Source organism: Sinohyriopsis cumingii, chromosome 9, assembly GCF_028554795.1.
Source record: "Sinohyriopsis cumingii isolate HCF-2022 chromosome 9, ASM2855479v2, whole genome shotgun sequence".
Taxonomy (NCBI): Eukaryota; Metazoa; Mollusca; class Bivalvia; order Unionida; family Unionidae; genus Sinohyriopsis; species Sinohyriopsis cumingii.
In genome coordinates, this window is record NC_142969.1 from 54,274,922 (window position 1) to 54,290,768 (window position 15,847).

General features: G+C 36.1%; 1 protein-coding gene across 2 annotated transcripts in view; it reads left to right on the top strand.

The window, feature by feature from the left end:
• Window positions 1–6,747: 6,747 nt before the first annotated feature.
• LOC149791838 (uncharacterized) overlaps window positions 6,748–15,847 on the top strand; it is a 129,202-nt gene continuing 120,102 nt past the window's right edge. For both annotated transcript variants that reach the window (XM_089970347.1, XM_089970346.1), the window contains exon 1: window positions 6,748–6,882. The gene's annotated coding sequence lies outside the window, so the exon portion shown is untranslated. The remainder of the gene's footprint in view (window positions 6,883–15,847) is intronic.

Sequence of the window (15,847 nt, forward strand, 5' to 3'; positions counted from 1 at the left end):
ACCAGCTTATAATTCACATATAGGCTAATCTACCTGATTTACAAGAATCAATCATAATTCAAAGGAAGGATATGCTACCCCACCTACTCCACCAATCATGCTTCGTATGTAAAATATGCAAACCCACTTACTCGATCAATCATAATTCACATGCAAACACAATTATTTGACCAATCACACTTCATACTTAGGATATAGCTATCTCACCTACTCGACCAGTCAAAATTTATTTGTAGGATTTGCTACTCTACCCACTCGACCATTCGTAATTCAGACATAGGACATGCTACCCCCCCCCCCTTCTACTAGCAACCGATTGGTCTTTAACTTCGGTCTCGAAGATTTCTTATGTTCCTGTTTCTAATAGATACTATTGTTACTAACACTACTACTGCTGCTGCTACTTCTACCAATCGTTTAATAATTTACGCTTTCCAGATTTAATATCTTTGAATAAAGCGTGTAAGCATACTGTCTATGACTAAGTATACACAAAACATCCTGTATTTTAACCACTGGTCGCAGCAGAGTTCAAATAGGAACAATGAGCGTATTGTAACTTTGTATCCATATTTTCAACCTTAAAAATGCACACAAAGAACTAGTAGCTTTATGGAAAGTGCATGGGAATCAATTAAATGTTGGCAAATGTTTAACAAACACGTTATGACCCTGTTTCTATTAGATAGAATAATAACATTTGATTGACATGTGCTTTACGGGGGGGGGGGTATAGTCAATTTAAAAAAATGCATAAAGACATTGATTTTTTCTAAAGTGATCTAGTACTTGACATTCTTATATTCTGACCCTGGGTCGCAAACTGAGTTACGACGTAGAATGCGCATGGATCAAAAAAGAACTGGCCTATTCATATTTTCAACCTTAAAATATACACAAAGGAAATTGAATTGTTATGTTTAAAATGAGGAGTACTTTGGGATCCATTTAACTTTATGAAATTTGTAATAAATAGGTTTGAAGCACAATTCGGCGTTACTGTCAACATTTATTCATTCATTTTCGTCATGGTACCATGTGTGTTTGTGTGTACTTGCACCTCTACAGACAAATGAAGCGCCATTTAAAATACTTAAATAGGCCTCATAAGCTATAATAATACATACAGAGTACACAAACCAATTAAACGAACGAATAACGGGTTCAAAGTTATTTTTCATACGTATGCCTAAGGAAGGGTTTATTGTGATCTTCTAAAGGCATGACAGCCGGTTTTAATGTACATTCTATCGGGGGGAAATGTACCATATGTACTCGCTTATAAGTCGAGTCAAACTGCAAATAACGAAGATCCTGATCTTCTGCAGATCAGAATATATGCTGTTTGTTCTTCTAATTACTCCAAAAAAAAATGCACAAAGCCAGATCTGCTGGCTCATTATGCGACGGCAGATCTGGGTTTGATCAGTTTGCAACTGGACCCAGCTTATAAACGAGCATATACAATACTGGCGTTACTTGTTGTTGTTGTTGTTGTTGTAGGGTTTAAGGCCAATTTTCAGCACAAGATAGGCGGCCAGTATTAATGGTGGAGAAAGAATCCGGGAAAACCCCGGAAAACACCCACCCCGAGAAGCTACTGGCAAGCTTTCTCACATACACCAATTGACCGAATCCGAGACTCGAACCCACGCAGACAGCTGTGAGATGGCAGTGAAGGTGAGCGCTTTAGACCAGTCGGCCACTCGTATCGAATATACTGGTTGATCATGTCAGTATTACTGTGTGGAAAAACAGAGATCTGAGCAGAGATATTGAATAGAACAACACAAGCCGCCATATATAAAATATAACAATTGAATCAATGACATAAACAAAATGAAATATAACATGACATATGGATGATTCACTTTCTCTTAGAAATAAAGTTATAAAGTTTGTGCGAAATTCAATTAGCAGGTCTTCTTACACCGATTAAACAAATTTCATTATACATTTCAGTGACTGAACGAACTCAAATTGCCGGCATTACAGCAGCACTTGGTTGCTTCTGGTCTTTACCATCTCACTGTTGGTGACAGGTCGGCGTTGCCGTATTTCTTCCTTCCCTATCTTCCTCTAGCCTCTTCGGGTCATTAACCATCTTGTTTGTATACTGTGCTCTTTTCCACTGTGCAGTACAGGTATGGAGCTAAAAAAAATTGCAAATAAATATAATACCCAACCTAAATGTATGTCAGGTCTTTTGTCTCCTGGGATCAAAAAACATTCCCACTCTTTTTACGTCAGATATCGTCTATCATAATTTAAAATAAATATGCTATGGTCAAATCGAAACCTAATAAGAAATACTTATTACTTCCCGGAGCTAAAATTGCGTTTCTCCGCAGAATTTAGAATGACTAATTTCGCAAGGGGAGGTTTACTTAAAACCTTTAATTCCGTCTGGTAACACACACTCACCCGTTTACTTTAGACAATTACGATTACTTTCTCTAACCCCCAAATATTGCATATACCCAATGAGGTCAGAATAATCCTCTCTAGTCCACTTTTATTAATAACTAATATCATTTTATGACACCGGTTTCAAATGGCCCGGGATTTCCCAAAATATTTGCTCTGGTTTGTTTCAACCCTGTCATTTTCCGCTAAATGACGGAACATTATCGAAAGGATTCTAATTAAAAGTTAATTCATTCCAAAAACAGAGCAGATGTCATTTCTCGCAATCAACACTTTATTGCGACTCAGCGAATATGTCAAACTTAATATTTATGCCTCCCGCTCACTACGACAGAATGTACATTGAAATTGTCCACAAAATTTTGCACCATTACAAAGACCGTACTATTTTCTATACTAGATCACGGTATTTTTTAATGACCGAACTATTTTCTTTAGGACCGCTCCGGTGGCCTAAGTGGTTAGAGCATCCGCCTCTTATATAAAAATGGTATATGCAACTGCTTCGCTTGGCTCTCAGCATTTACAGGTTAGTGTTAGGACTGGTCGGCCATGTGTCCGGATAACGTAACTGGATGGGACGTGACGCCACATGTCTGCGGCATGATGCCTCAGTATCAGACATCACTATAAACTGTCACACTGCAGATAACGTAGCGATATGACTGATATTTTTTAACGCTTCGTTACAAATCCAAATCGCTCTCTCTCTCTCTCTCACACACACACACACACACACACACACACATTCTTTACCAGGCACAAAACTACTTATTAAAAACTTCCATAAACACCTTATGCTCTCGGGTATCAATTTTGTCTTCGCTTTTTACAAATAACGAATTTACTTCTTTGATATAAAAGAATGCTTACATTTAAAACGTTTTCAAACACAAGCATTTACAATTAGTCCTAATACATATTTTAACTTAAAGAAAAACATCCGCATCGATTTACAGGAATAAACTGTTCAATTTGTCATGATGCACACACGAAAGGTATAAATGTATTCACGGAACACAATTGCCGCAACAAGGTCATTAGTGGTGTGGGTGTATTACTGACAATTTCCTTAATGCTAGTAATTATTTATGGACTTTGCTGCCCACGTGGATGCATCTTTCAACGACTGACGGTACAAAACATCAAAAGGTGTCCTGGCAATGAATAAGCATTTTTCGAGGGTAATTTTTTTACTTTTTCTATATGCATAACAAATAAACGAATTTAATTTCTTTATCAGCATTATGTTTGAAATATTCAGGATACATTGTTCGGAAGAAATGTTGCTAATTTAATAGGCTAAAAAGAGCCTTAAAAGCAGAACTGAATCAGCAAATTAACGTCTATTGTGGCTACATTTTGATCTTTAAGGACGTTCACTAAACAAACATTTCAATAGATTGTTGTTGTTCTTTTAGAGTTTAACGCCATTTTCAGCACAACATAGGCTATACGTGGCGGCCAGTATAAATGGTGGAGGAAGAACCCGCGAAACTCCAAGAAATAACCACCGACCCACGAGAATCTACTGGAAATCTTTCTCATGTACCCACATTGGTCGAGCCCGAGACTCGAACCCACGCAGATAGGTAAGATGACAGTGATCCGTAACAGTCAGCGCTTAAAACCACTCGGTCACTCGGGGCCCCCTTTTCAATAGAGAACCAAGGTAAATTTCTGAGTAGTTTAGGGGATGATAAATGTCATATTTTGTATCGCCAGCATATTCACTTATATTGTTGATTCTCGACTTAAACGTTGATTAAGACACACTCGAATAACCAGAAAGCACAGAAACACACAAGACGACCATGAGAAACGTTTCCTACTGTAAATAAATAGATATCCGTGTTTTTTTTTAATTACTACGTCGGTTTAGACTGTTTTGAGAGGATATAGCTAAATTACTTTATTCAAATGAATAAATAAGGCTATATCGTTGGATAACATTTTCAGCTTCGTTTAGAAACCTTTAATTATTCGATAATCAAGTATTGAAAATAACAAGGTATGTATGTATGTATGTATGTATGTATGTATGTATTGTGAAGGAGACATCAAATGGCAAAGAGAATACATATATGATGTGCAGAATCTTACACACACACACACACATACACACATAACCTTTTCCCCGATCATTATTTAAATAAGAGCCAAACCAAGTCTCCTTGCAAAGACATTAACATTTGTTTTCTCCGATTCAATGCGCGGAATATATTCATTCTGAGAGTATCTGAATTATTTTGTGTATTCCGAAATTATTATAAGAACGGAATCCGGATTAGCCGATGTCACACACTGACAGATCAGCGTGCGCTAAATTATTGTCTCCTATCAGTAAGGGCAAGACATCATGCCATAAGGTTTATGTAGTCAGGAATATCTACGACGCATTTTGAAATCTGACGAATCCTTGTGTATCCTGTTTATTGAAACGATTGAGTTCACAGAATCTACATCGCGTAAACAACGATGGTACTGCACTGACCTTCACAATAACTAGCTGGTTGCCTGAACGTTCTCCAGTCACAGTTTGGAAATGTCAAGGAACCAGACTGCCCAATAACACGTTTAACATAACTATATGGATTCCCACATTACCACTTACAAAATAAAATTTAAAACGGGGAAAAGTTCTACTCGTATTACAGACTGAAGATTGCAAGGAGACATCAAATGGCAAAGAGAATACATATATGGTGTGCTGAATCTAAGAAAAATGGCAGCCTCTTGAAATGGTCTTCAGTCAAACAGCCACGTAAACATGGCAATAAAAGTACCTTTGTGTACTTCACTAGGATAAACTTCAAGTCTCTATTTTACTGCCACACTCTGGTATGTCGAGTATTATAATGTGTTTCCAGACCTTCACCATATACTACTAACGACAAAATGCGGGGGGGGGGGGTGTAGTAACTCCCAAAAGCCAAATACTATTAACCGTTATATTAAACTGGCTAGAACTGTTTTAAATATGTATTTATTGCTCGTAAATGCAAAAACAACCATCTTAAGCAAATAAGATCAATTATAAAACCCACAAAATAACGAGAGAGAGAGAGAGAGAGAGAGAGAGAGATGTCCAGTATTCATTTATTTTCTGCGAATTCTTAGTATATTTATGTGCGTGTTGAAACGATTATTCAAGTTTCCCGGAAGTTTATATCCCCCCTCCAAAAAAATAAATAATAATAGATTTAATGCCAGGTAAGAAAACAATTTTGTATGCCACACTTTTATGTGTTTATTGTATATTGGGACCGATGTAAAGTTTCAACTAGCTATTGTTTGACTTTTTCCCCTACGGACATTTAGTATATTCATTGATAAAATACGATGTTTTTGTTTAATACGAGCACAATATCTTATAAGCTTGACTTAATTTTTCAGTTGTGTTTGTTTTTTATTATCATTATTTTTTTTTCAGGTGATAAAGTGAAAAACACCGCTCCGGTAGTCTAAGTAGTTTGAGCGTCCGCCTCTGATGCAGGAGGTAGCGGGTTCGAATTTCGGTCGAGTCATATCAAAGACTTATATAAAAAAAAGTTTCTACATGTCTGCGGCATGATGCCCCATTGCTAGACATCTCCATCAACCGCCACACTGCAGACATCGAAGCGATATGACTGGAACACTGTAAAGGCTGCGTTAAAAACCCTAATCACACACAAACACACAGAGTGAAAAACCAGCATTTTTGAAATATGAGGAGGATTTAATTGTGCCTAGAGTCACCATTCATTTGATCAGAGTTGAATACAAAACTGTCTTGGATAAATATGACTGAGAATATATACGGTGTTGTTAAGTTGAAAGAAAGTCGATCCTGCATATATAATTCCCTAAAATAAGCGTAGGCGTAGCATAATCATAATAAATCATGTGGTAGAATAACAGTATTTGACCTTGACCCTTATCAATTGGGAATTTCCCTTCGGGTGCCTCACTTGGTATGTGAGATAACTTGCGGGAACGTTACCGAAGATGAGCAGATGCATTACCAGTCGTCAATCAATCAGCTTGACAAAGGCACGTTTGGGCGTCATGACCTAGAATACTAATAGGGTGGTCAGATTCTACAATTAGATGTGTGTTTTATAATATTACTCACAATGAAGCATATCGTCTTAATCTATATAAATCAAAATGTGTATAGCATTAAAGAAAAACCCCACAAAACAACGTTTTGTTGTTTATTTTTTTTCTACACTTATTGTTAAATCACCACCTTGATGAATGATTGTAACCAAGAATCCACTCATATGAAATAATGGAATCGTCCACGGTCTGCGTACTCTCGAACCCAAAGTTTATACTTGCTAGCAATATGGCTGCCGTGTGGCTTAAAACATACGATGTGTTGATTGTTAGGCAAATAATGGTCAGTTTGGGTCATTTGATGACTGCTGGTAAATTATAACACCTCACTGACCCGACTGACATACATAGGTAAGTAGAGTATAAGCAGATCTTGTTTTGAAATTTATGAATCAACTTTATGTTGTTCCTGTTTTGAGTTAAACACGTGCTTCATAGTAAGATATAATCACGATTTCACACGAGTCGTGTGGCATTTAAGGAAATAGAACGTAGGTATTTGCAGTGTAATAAAAAGCGATTTCCTTACCTCGAATTAACACTTTTGGTGTGGGTATTTTTGTGTGAATATATAGCTAATTTGAAGAACTCTGATTCTTGGAAAGAAAATCGCAAGAAAAAAATTGAACGGAAAACACGAGTAATAGAAAAATTCATGACTATTAAGCATACATTACTGATTCCATCTTTAATATAAGCAGGGTTAAAATGAAATTGTTTTATTATTTAGTGTCATTTTTGTGGAAATATTCCTTTGCAAAATAATATATAAAAAGTTGAAACCGTCATTAGATCTAATCAACATAAAGTTATGATAAATTATAATTCTAAAAAAAAAAAAAGAAACAAAAGGTGTCAACTGCTACAGTGGAGCAATTCATTATTTAGCATTATTGCAATTTTGCCCATAGCATGAAAATTAGATGTTAATTCATGATGTTTGCTACCCTTTTTTCTTCTGACATGACTGGTGGTGTAGAGAAAACTGCAGAAGATGCAATTCATATTGTAGCAGCAGCTTTGCACTGCAGGCAGATTATGAAATTAATAATTAATAAATTTATTGAGATGTTTGTGCCCAGATGGCATGCAGTGACCTCAGATATGAACTGTAGTCCTACCTGTAAGACCCGACGCTGATATTTATGTTGTGGGCGTCAGGGTCTTACAGCCTAACTAATGGCGCTGTGTAGTGTGTTTTTGATGTTGACTAACACCGTTATGAAAGTAAAATTTTCAGGAATATTTCACACAACTGACAACTAAAATAATGACGCTTTTCTACAAAGTAAAGTTATATTGTTTTAGTCAGACTTTACTTACTATGATGCCTTTTCTCTAATAAATTCAAATTCTCACAAAAGAAATGGACCCGTTTTCAAGTTTCTTTGGCCTACTTTTCAGTTGGCTGGAAAGCGATGAAAGCCGAGAATGCCGAAATTGGATAAAGTTGAAACATTATTTTTTAACGAAACGATTAAAAATTATTTTATGCCTATTGGAACTGTAAGCAACGGTTCGTTTCGTTCAAGAAACATATCCCAAACATCAACCTACTTGAACTTACTTCGGCATACCTCGACTACTGTTGCATTGCAACAAATTCAAATGTATGTCAACGGAACGTGCTAGTGTCATATTTTCATTCCACCAGGATAAAGACAGAACAGTAAGTATATTAATTACACATAAATTAGTGGAAAAATGTCGATATAGGCTGCCAAATGTGTGAGATGTTCCTGAAACATTGATTACTCATTCCGATGTCATCAACATCGGAACACACTATACAAGGCCGTTATTTGGATAGTAAGACATAGCACCTCAACAAAATCAAAATGTTCTATGTCTTACATGTAGGACTAATATGAACTGATGCATGTGTGGAAAGCAGTATCACTCCAGAGCATGAGTAATGTGTGTAAACCATATATAACATTGCCTAGATCATGGTTGTAACACATTGCTCTTGCCTTGGTATGCTGCTGCTTTATTATTATCAAGGTTCACAAAGATGCCAAAATCTGTGCGCACATATGCCTTTCATTTAATTTTTGTATGCATGAAAATCCCAACACATTGCGGTACGCAAAGTTTTTCAGCCACTGTAATTGTCTTATTTTTTGTCAGATTCTACAAAGAGAGTACATGTACTAGTCATGTAGTTGCAAGGTATCAAACAAAGTTAAGCAATTGTAATTGAATTAGTTGAAACTGCATATTTTAGATCTTGGCCAACAATGACATCAAGATGATTGTTGGTTCCTAATGAACTTTGTGTTAAAAATACTAATTTCATGCACGTGTGATTTTCATTTGACACCTCTCCATGATAAATATTACTCAGTTCAGTTTTAATCCATTGTATTATAAATCCATACACGATGTTTGGCACACTTGCATTTTGTTATAAATATATTTTAAAAAATTGGGTCAAGTTATTGAAACATCTACTATGTTCATCATCTTAGGGCATAATAAAATCAGCGTTTTTTGTTTTCATGTGTCATTTATATTTTTTTTTCTAGTTATTATCATATGTGTGCTATTCTGATGGCAACTTTACAAAATTTCCTTTGGTGCTAAGTGGTACAGTTATCAACTGTCTTATTTTTTCATTCATTTTTTATTGCCCTAAATATTTCACAATGAATGAGCATTAGCAATGTGATGACTCGTGTATTGGTGACCCAATAATGCACACTTAGTGTTCTGTACTGCTACATGGAGGGAAAAAATATCTCTCTTAGGACTCATAATTTTGGGACTGGGACAACAACCATTGTCATGAGAGCTCCAGGTGTCTGATTGGTCCAAAGCATTCACCTTTACTGATCACAGTCATCTCACCTCTCACTGCCTGGGTTCAAAACTTGGACTTTGCCAATGTGGATATGTGAGAAAGCTTGCCATTAACTTCCCATGGGTAGGTGGTTCTTGCCTGGGCTTTCCTGTTTTTTTGTATGTTTTCACAAGTTATATTGGCCAGTGTATAGCTTATACTCCAAAGCAACAGCATTTTTCAGGAAGCGAGTCAACGAATGCAACTTTAAAAATTCTATGGAGAACCCTGATGATTATTATTATTGTAAAATTAGGAAATATGGGGATTATTTGACTTGCAGAGTTGTATTGTAAAATTCTGTTTTTTCTCATGTATTCCAACACAGAAATTGCAGCTGTAAAATACTTAATGCTGTCTTTTCTGATTTTTTGTAATTTACCATTCCTTACAAAGATACATTGGGGTCCCAGGTGGCTGAGTGGTCTATAGCACTGGCCTTTCCAGATAACTGACATATCTCACTTTTGTCCATGTGGGTTTGAGTCTCGAGCTCAGCCAGCATATATATGTGAGAAAGTTAGTCACTAGGTTCCATGGGTTCTTCCCATGATTTTCCAGGGTCTTCCTCAACCAGATATACTAACTGCTTCTTCTTCAAGTTGGAGTAATAAACTGATGAATGTCATTAAATTCTTAAGTGACAAACCTAAGATAAAACATACATTGTTGTCCCACATTAATTATTAGAAATTCTTGGATAAATGTGTATGTGTACTGCATCTGTAATCAGCACATCATTCAAAATAAATAAAATTTACCTACCCAATCGTGGGTATGTGAGAAAGCTTGCCAGTAGCTTCTCGTGGGTCGGTGGTTCTTCCCAGGGTATTTCCCAGGTTCTTCCTCCACCATTAATACTGGCCACCATGCATAGCCTATTATGTGCTGAAAAATGGCATTAAACCCCACAACAACAACAACAACAACCTACCCAATCATTGTCTGCATAGAAAATTCAAGTAGCAAAAGATATCTCTTTCATCATATTTATTCAGTTGCATGTCAAAATGTTGTTGAATGAGGGCACACACTGCCACTAGTAGTTCAGTTACAGTGAACAGATCTTCATGCATCACGCTTGATCTGCTACAACATCTATAGCCTAGCTCTGGACAGATTGCCACTTGTTATCATTAAAAATGATGAAATTAAATCTTGCACATAAGCAATTGTTAATTTTGGCAGGGGAAACATAAAAGATGCATTTTGTAGCAGAATAAAGTGCAAGTTGTTGTTTAAAAAAAGGCCTGGCATTATGTAATATCCTGGTGTGAGGGAAAAAAAGATTCAGCATGGTACCAGGAATGACTAATGTTGTGCAATGCCTTTTAAGATAACCTCTGTCTGCATGAGTTCGAGTCTCAGCCTCGGCTAACGTTGGTACGTGAGAAAGCCTGCCAGTAGCTTCTCGTGGGTCGGTGGTTCTTTCCGGGGTTTTCCAGGGTTCTTCCTCCACCAATTATACTGGCCACCATGTATAGCCTATCTTGTGCTGAAAAATGGCGTTAAACCCTACAACAACAACAAAAAAAAAAGCCTTTTAATATAACCTTGGAGTGGGGGGGGGGCTGATTTAAATGGTCTGCTTTTATGCATGACTTCTCTCTGCCCTATTGATGTATCAGAACTAGATGTGCATTCCAGATCCCCGAGGATCAATGGTTCTTCCATGGATGGATGTTTTAGGTTCTTTCTGCACCAGATATACTGACCACAATGTATAGCCATCCTGTGCTGCTGTTGTTATTATAGGGTTTAATGCCATTTTTCAGCACAAGATAGACTACACATGGCAGCCAATACAAATGGTGGAAGAAGCGCCCGGGAAAACCCCGGAAATAACCACTGACCCACGAGAATCTACTAGTAAGCACATTGGCCGAGCCCGAGACGTGAACCAATGCAGACAGAGGTGAGATGGCAGTGATCCCTAATGGTGAGGGCATTAGACCAATTGGCCAATCAGGGCTCCCGAATTTGCTCTGACCCCACCTCCATCTTGTGGTGAATAATGGCATTAAATCCACAACAATAGCAACAGCAAAAACATTCCAGACACGTTTTAATAACTGGTGCCTTCAAATTTTACACCATGATTCGGAGAAAGTTGAAAATCACTTATGTTTTTACTTGATTACAGAGAAATAAAGATATTTTCTCAGTCTTGACCAAATGCAGAGCCGTCTGCTTCACTTGGACAGAGTAAATATATTCCATTGTTACAGTAAAGTCAAACAAACAAAAATCAGCGTGTTTCTCCCAGCTGACCATCCCCATTTCTCAGTTTATCATTGCCGACCCTAGCACTCCACCCTCCTGGTTAAAAAATATATATGCAAAATCATATTAAAAACATAACACCCTGCCTACCTATTTTAAAACCAGTGCAAGTGGAAGCACCTTTTTTTGGTTTGACCGAATCTGATGAGATTTGGACAGATTAAATTCTGAGTGACAACAATTTTTTATTTAAAATGAAGAACAGAAAACGTACAGAATCGAACAGGCACACTGAAATTTGTATCATGTGCTTAGTACTTGATCAGTATGAGCCATGCATACTGTTTACAGCATCTGCTCGCTAGTTCTTGCAATACACGCCTTTGAGCCAGCTTAGTTTCTGACAGGGTCTGCTGCATTGCATGTGTACTGTAACATTAAACTGATGTCAATGAATGTTTTACAGAAATAAAACTTGGCTAGCTGTTGTCAGCACTTACAAAAATAGGACAAGAATTAGAAAGTCAGTCTGGGATGGGAAAGGTCTGATTTATATTACATCAAATCATCTGACCTGTGATGTCATATTTAATGACCTTCAAACCTTCATGGCCCAGCAGTTATCAGAAGTTCAGTAATTGTCTGTAATTCAACTGGAATAAATTTATTGACGAAATGAACAACACAGGTAATATTGTCACATTTTTAAGCTACTTTTTCTCTAGCCCATAGTGAACATTAAAAGTATAATTTGTTTTCGTCTACAAATACAGTAGGTGACCCAAGTCAACTGTCTCCATGAATTCCTGCATTGCTGTACCGTAAAATACCAAATCAAATAAAATGAGTAATGAAATGTGCATCAAATCCCAGTGTACATTTTAGAGAAAATATAAAGTCTGGTTTGATATCGAAGTTCTGGATGCAGGTTATTTATTCTTTTATATTTACCTGTCATGAAGGAATTTGTAGGTTCAGTAAATTATGTTTTCATTCAACTTTTAGCTGACAATAAAGCCATCAGCATCAGATATTTTTGTAATCTTCTGACTGCATACCCAGTTGACCTTTAAACCTTCTCCGCTATTCCTTCCAGCCTTTTCTCTTATTCTCAAGGTTTAATTTTTCATCAGTCTAATCTTGGTTTGTTTAAATTAAGGAAATTCACCTTTAGCTGGATTTCTGTTTTCTGTATCATGTTTATCAGCCACAGCTCTCTCTCTCTCAACTGTTCTGGTGGCCTAGTGTTTTAAGTGTCCGGCTGGGATACGGGAGATCGTGGGTTCGATCCCTGGCCAAGTCATACCAAAGACATAAAAATGGAACTAACACCTGCCTCGTTTGGTGCTCAGCATTAAGAGGTTAGTATTAGGCCTGGTCGGCCTGGTGTCAGGACAATATGACTGGGTGGGACATCATACTATGTGTTGGCAGCATGATGCCCAAGTGCTAGGCATAACTATAAACTGCCACACTGCAGACATTGTAGCAATATCACTGAAATTTTTTAAAGCTACATTAAAATTCCAAATCACACACACACTTTTTTCTGTTGTTAGTGTTGTGAATTGAACCCCACAAAATCTCCACAGGTGTAAATGCTATAAAATACATGTAACAAACAACATTTTCGTTAACAATGGGACTTGAATGTTGATATATTTGCTTTAGACAGAATATGCTTATAAAGATATGTTTAACCAAAACATCAGTCTAACAACATTTTATTATTGAAAAAAAAATAGCAGCTGCATATTAAACTTTCTCAGTGATTAAATGATATCGTTTATTAGTTTTATGAAATTGTCTTGATATATCAAGAAAATACAAGAAAAAGTTAGGTTTGTACAAATTTTGTATGTTGATGGTCTTGACAGGTTTAAATGAAGTATAAACTAGAAAAAAATGTGAATTACATCTTCAATTTAACTTCAATTGTAGCTACATCCTATGTTAAATTTTTTTCTCACAATTTTTTAAAACTTTTTTCAGAGTTTTGTTTTCCCCCTAAAAACGTAGGGTTGTCGGGGTGGGGGGGGGGCGGGAAATCAGGTCAGTCTGGTAACCAGAACAACACATACTTTTTTATTTGACCTGACATTGAGACTTGACATATCAATTTTTAGACAATGATCTTTATTCCTTATCATTCTCTGTTCATTTCTATTATACTTGTCTTTAATTTTTCATTTTTTTTAAATTGTTAATTCAAGGTAATGAAAATTATGCTTTTATCTGCAACTTAGTATCCTGCAGTGCTTTTTGGGCAACTGCCTGCAACCTTATCTCTCACTGGTACAGGGGCACCTGTAGAATTACAGTTTGGGGGTAGGTGGGTGGGCCTAAACATTTTTAGAGGTGAAATCTGAGTGTGTGGGGTGTGCAAATAGGTCCCCTTGCCCTATATGTACAGATGCCCATGCTCTGGCATATAGTTACTATGTTAATTGCCAAAGGTACTTTGCACAGTTGACTAGATTTTTTATCAGGATTCTGTCGCTCTAATTATGAAAAAATTATAAAAAAGTATGTGTGGTTCTGGTTACCAGACCGACCTTATTTTTTCCCCCCGACAACCATACATTTTTAGGGGGAAAACAAAACTCTGAAAAAAATAGAAAAAAAATAGATTATTGTTCAAATGTATGGGGAAACTGCTAAATCTGAGCTTGACAGGATTTATAAACTTCAGAAACGAGCAGCACATGTAATTTTAGATGCATCTGTTGATCATCCCTCGAAAGCATTTATTACAGAACTCAAATGGTTCACAGTATATGAAAGGATAGATTTTCAAAAGGCAGTTCTTTTTTTATAAATGTCTGCATGGAACTGCACCAGAGTGTATTCAGGACTTATTCAGGCCTTTTTCAACACGATACTAGTTGAGATCAATATCTCATGGAAACCTTCTAGTACCAAAACCAAGAACAGAGCAGTTTAAAAGCGTTTCCAATACTCTGGTACAGTTCTGTGGAATAAGCTTCCGCTACATGTAAAATCTGCAGAAAATATTAGAGTATTTAAGAAGAGATATCATGAGCATGTATGTGTTTCTAATAGATAATGGAATTTAGTATTTTAATACTAAACATGTTAAAATAAACAGTAATTATTGCTATCTTCATATAATGTGCATTGTTATACTCTCCTTAAGAGGGCCTCAAGGGAGTATAGTCCTTGACTAATGAGTCACCCTCTATAAATAAAGCGTTAATATTAATATTATTATTATTATTCTGTGATTTAAAAATAAAATTGTTGATGTTTTGTTCAAAAAGGTTCATGCAGGACTACATGTCATGGAAGATAGCTAAAATAAATTCCAAGAACTTCAATCGCAACATGTGCGGATATGCATGTTTTGGTTCTGGTAGCATAGTATTTAAAAAAAACAGCAACCTGAATTTCGATGTTGCAGTTGTGTTTAATAAAGTTTTTGCATAATTGGAATGATGTTAATGTTATCCAAAATTTAAAAAAAATAACAAAATTGTGTTGACTAATGTACAAGGGCTGTGACCTAGATAAATAACTGCGCCACTGTAAACATTGTGATGAAACTCGATGGCTGGATGTGATCATAAATGGTAAGTCATGCTCACTCAGTTGACTTAACATTAAACAGTTGAAGTGAATCTGTAAAGCATGGTGTGCAGAGTTGTTCTCTGCCAGAGATGTTAGCAACGCCATCGGAATGCATGGAGGGTGTTGATGGTACTTGTGCTCAATCCTTGTTACTCTTTACACCCCTATGAAACAAAAAAAAAAATTGTGTGAACCATGCTGTACACAAGTTCTCAGTTCATAACTTATAACGAATCACTGAGATGTATATTGTTGTGTATAATTAATTTTGCATTCTTTGTTTTGTATTATTTTTTAAAATTATTTTTCATTATATGTTGTGGATAATTGTATTTTGACCTTATCCAAAATCAAGTTCATTTTCTTCCTGACCTGAATCAATGTTTTTTTAAAATTCTGTGAACAACTAATAGATAGGTAATTTTTTCTCTATGAATATCAGTTAACTATTAGGATTATTATCTCTGCCTGAGTCAGGGACATAGACTTCTAATTATAACTATGTTTTTATCTTGTAAACATTTGGAACCTTCCCAAATGAAATTTTCTGTTATATAATAGGTTTATATATATACATGTATATATATATATATATATATATATATATATATATATATATATATATATATATATATATATATATATATATATATAAAATGCTGA